The following is a 4,965-nucleotide window of genomic DNA, read 5'->3' on the forward strand; positions in this document are numbered from 1 at the left end:
AAAGAAAAGGAAAGAAAAGGAAAGAAAAGAAAAATCTGGCCACTGCCTATCCCTCCTTGCCAACAAAAAGCCATGCATTAAAAAAACTGCCTTTCACTACATAGACAGCAGAGGGCGCGCTTGAGTTACGAATCGCGGAAGACTCAAACCCTCAGCCTCTAGACATTGAACAAATATAATTATTAGACTTCAGAAGTAAATGTAAAAAGTCCTAAGAGCCTCAAAACAAAACAAAAAGAATCATACTTTAAAGGAACAAGATAATCAGGCTGGCCTCAAACTCCTCAAAAGCAAGCCAATGATAATGCAGCGGTTTGAATAAACTGTAAACAAATACTGATCTAGCCATTATACGAGCATCAAAAATCAGGCTTTACACCATAAATACGCATAATTTTAAGTTGACAACTAAAAAAATAAAGGCTAGGCGGAATATCAATACTAGATAAATAAAAACAGAAAGCAGGGCTTGCAATCTTGGCATCAAGGTTGAATTCAAGACAAAAAGCATTAATCATGACAAAGATGGTCACTTTTCAGTGTCGGAAGTTGCTGTTCGCAGTGAGGGTATGAGCTATACGCATCTCTGCCTGGAATTACAGAGTGATCATTTTTGTAAAGCAAAAACTACAGAGTTGGATGCAAAGAGACACAAACATTCCAGCAGTAGGAGATTTTAGCACAACATTCTCAGTATAAGATGTATCAAATTGGGCCCCAAATAGGTAAGAATTAGGATACCTAATGGGCATAAAATAGGATTTATGGATCTAGGCTGGATGTGGTGGCTCACCCCTGTAATCCCAGCACTTTGGGAGGCCAAGGGGGGTGGATCACCTGAGGCCAGGAGTTACAAAATACAAAAATTAGCCAGATGTGATGGCAGGCACCTGTAATCCCAGTTACTTGGGAGGCTGAGGCCGGAGAATCACTTGAGCCCAGGAAGTGGAGTTGGCAGTGAGCCGAGATCTTCTTGCCACTGCACTCCAGCCTGGGTGACAGAGCAAGACTTTGTCTTAAAAAAAAAAAAAAGAATAGCCAAAACAACCTTGAAAAATAAGAACAAAGTTGGAGGCTTCACATTTCCTAATTTCCAAACTTACTACAAAGTCACAGTAATTAAAGCAGTGCGGGGTGGCATAAAGACAGCTACATAGATCAATGGAATAGAATACACTGAAATTTTCTAAAGGATAATTTTTTCAATTTCCAACTTTTATGCGGTTTAACATTCGTAAGCAAGTTTGTGTTCTTTGAATCATTGAGAGCTTTTGAGCATGTAGCAATATCCTGCACAATTTTTACCTGACTGTGTTAAAGATGGGTAAGTATTAAATGTCTCATGCAGCCGGGCGCAGTGACTCACGCCTATAATCCCAGCACTTTGGGATACCAAGGCGGGTGGATCACTTGAGGTCAGGAGTTTGAGACCAGCCTGGCCAACCTGGTGAAACCCCGTCTCTACTAGAAATACAAAAATGAGCTGGGCATGGTGGCGGGCACCTGTAATCCCAGTTACTCTGGAGGCTGAGGCAGGAGAATCACTTGAATGCAGGAGGCGAAGGTTACAAGACTCCATCTAAAAAAAAAAAATAGCACAATGGAAACTGATTACCTAGCTGCCTGGCTACACTGTATTTATCAGCTTCTCCTGCATTTGGACGGGGCATGTAACTACACACTCTAAGCAGGTGCTTACCTTAGACCAGAGTCTCCGGGAATAAAATCAATGTCGAAGAGCAGGTACAAAAGGAGTCGCTTGACTTGGTTGACATAAGAATAAATCATGGTCATTGTTTAAGCCTCAGCATTTTTTTTGTAGTGGCTCATTAGAAAAATGAATAGAGTTTGACAATAGTCTTTCAAGTCTGTTGGTGCCGCCAAGCTCCGTGGTTCCCAAGGAACGTAATATTTCTTTACACACATCATCCTTGTAGGAGGGTAACTACAGTGACATCCTGTGTGACTTCCCTGTCTTCATAGCTGGGCCCATGGCTCTGGGAACCCATGTGAGTCATACACCTTTCTGAAAATATTTTTTTCAAACTGTATTACTCCTGGGCCCCGTGGAAATAATTGCAGAAAGTGTTTGTTATTATACTGAGCTAAGACAGAGAAGTGAACTTAAATCAGGACTCTATCTCATGTTCCTATAATTTTCCATTCTAATCACTGGATATCAGTGGCATTCCTAGTCCTTGAAAACTAATCTTTGCTCAAAACCAGTATTTAGTAGGCTCTGGAAAGTTTATGTATTTTCCTTTGTATTTCCCCCCTCCCTCCCTCCCTTCCTTTCTTTTTTTCCGTCTTTCTTTTTGAGACAGAATTAGGCTCTAGTCACCCAGGCTGGAACGCAATGTCATGATCTCGGCCCATTGCAACCTCTGCCTCCCAGGCTCTAGCTATTTTCCTGCCTCAGCCTCCTAAATAGTTGGGATTACAGGCACACACCACCACACCTGGCTAATCTTGTATTTTTAGTAGAGACAGGGTTTCACCGTGTTGGCCAGGCTGGTCTCGAACTCCTGACCTGACCTCAGGTTATCCACCCCGCTCTGCTCCCAAAGTGCTGAGATTACAGGCGTGAGCAATCACGCCTGCCTTTCCTTTGTGTTTTCTAACTTGTCTGCACTATGGCCTGATAGCAGTGTCTGACTTCCTGGTTTCCCAGCCTTACCTTCACTCAGGGGCATTTAGTTGGAGAACTGACTTGTGCCTGGAACCAGGAGAAAAGCCATGACTCTAGATGGATGGGTCCAGTCTGGCCGTTATACTGTGGCTCTTCTGTGCACTGTTTTTTTTTTTTTTTTTGAGATGGAATCTCACTCTGTCACCCAGGCTGGTGTGCAATGGCATGGTTTCGGCTCTCTGCAACCTCCACCTTCCGGGTTCAAGCCATTCTCCTGCCTCAGCCTCCTTAGTAGCTCCTTACAGGCTTGCATCACCACACCCAGCTAATTTTTGTATTTTTAGTAGAGACGGGATTTCACTATGTTGGCCAGGCTGGTCTCGAACTCCTGACCTCAGGTGATTCACCCGCCTCGACCTCCTAAATTGCTGGGAATACAGGCATGAGCCACTGCACCCAGCGCAAGGAATGTCTTTAGTGAGCTGCCGGTTGAATTCATTTGTGAAAAAAATCTGTGATAAATTTATCACCACTAGATGTCTCTCTTCCATCAGCCATTCCCTAGGACCTGATGAGTAACTACAGTATACTCTGTCGTCTGGTGCAATAACCAGCATCACTCAGCCTCTTCGGAATTAATTGCCACCCCCTGGGCTCAGTCACAGCAGGCTCTGCCTGTCTCCACTGAAACATTTAAACCCACTTCAAAAGCATTGCTTTCTGCTGGCATTCGTAGACCGGAAAAACAAGTCAGCCTTATTCTTTCCAAAAGATTTCCTATTTCTTGTTAAAGATTAAGAGATTTCTGGGTTCACAAAGACAACGTTTCCTTTCTTTTTTTTAACCGTAATCTATAGAAAGAACACACTTTAAAATATGAGCTGACATCTATCTGTCGATTATCTGTGTCTTTCTATTTAGGCATCCACATCTATCTGTATAAACTCTGAAACCTTTTTAGAAGTAACTCAGGCCATACACATGAAACACTCTGTGTTTTTCCATCCACGTCTGTGGCATTTTTAATTAACGATGCTGGGTGTGTGTTGATAAATTGAAGATTATGACTCATGTGGATAGGTTTAAGAGTGGAGGTTTTGTGTGTGTGTGTCTGTGTGTCTGTGTGTGTCTGTGTATGTATGTGTCTGTGTGTGTGTGTCTCTGTGTGTCTGTGTCTGTGTGGTCATGGGGCTTCTAGACATGCCATCCCCTGAGCTGGACGTCTATTCCTTCACTTCTGCACCTGCCTAATTGTCATTAAACTATCGGGACCCAGCCTGGATGATGTCCCTTCCTAGAAGTGATCCCTGATCCTGGAGGTCCCATTCTCTGGACTCCCCTTACCCCTAGAATCTCTGTTTAGTTAGTTAATTCATCAATTAATTAATTAATTAATTTTTGACATGGAGTCTATCACCCAGGCTGGATTGCAGTGGCATGACCTCAGCTCACTGCCGCCTCCACCTCCCGGGTTCAAGCGATTCTCCTCCCTCAGCCTCCTGAATAGCTGGGATTACGGGTGCCCCTGCCACCGTGCCCAGCTAATTTTTGTATTTTTAGCAGAGATGGGGTTTCGCCATGTTGGCCAGGCTGGTCTTGAACTCCTGACCTTGAGATCTGCCCCCCGGGCCTCCCAAAGTGCTGGGATTACAGGCGTGAGCCACTGCGCCGGCCTTCTTACCCCAATTTTTAGCATAGCATTTATTTATACTAAATAGTTCCTTTCTTATTAATTGAGAACACCCTAAGAACACTCATTTTGTTTTACCATGCAAGGAGATTTATCATAATATTAATATCTGTTACCAATTTGTCTTGTCCATTATTAAAGCCTTGGAAATATAATTTGAACCAAAAGGTTCTGGAATACTGAAAAGTCTTTAGAAATGGTTGTTCTGTCCTATGTTAACAGCCTTTGAAGAAAAAGTTATCATTCTGTTTTTCATACTTGTTCTTCTGCTCCGCTGGTTGTAATTCAATCTCTGCATTCCTAAACAAGATAAATACCTGGGGTTTGCTCCACCAAATCAAAAGATAGGCTGGGCACGGTGGCTCACGCCTGTCATCCAGGCACTTTGGGAGGCCGAGGTGGGCAGATCATGAGGTCAGGAGTTTGGGACCAGCCTGACCAAAATGATGAAACCCCGTCTCTACTAGAAAAAAAAAAAACTACAAAAATTAGCTGATCATGGTGGTGTCCGCCTGTAATCCCAGCTACTCAGGAGGCTGAGGCAGTAGAATCGCTTAAACCCGGGAGGTGGAGGTTGCAGTGAGCCGAGATCGCACCACTGCACTCCAGTCTGGGCAACAGAGTGAGACTCTGTCTCAAAAAAAGA

The sequence above is a fragment of the Cebus imitator genome, unplaced genomic scaffold (assembly GCF_001604975.1).
Source record: "Cebus imitator isolate Cc_AM_T3 unplaced genomic scaffold, Cebus_imitator-1.0 Scaffold266, whole genome shotgun sequence".
In the NCBI taxonomy this organism is placed as follows: Eukaryota; Metazoa; Chordata; class Mammalia; order Primates; family Cebidae; genus Cebus; species Cebus imitator.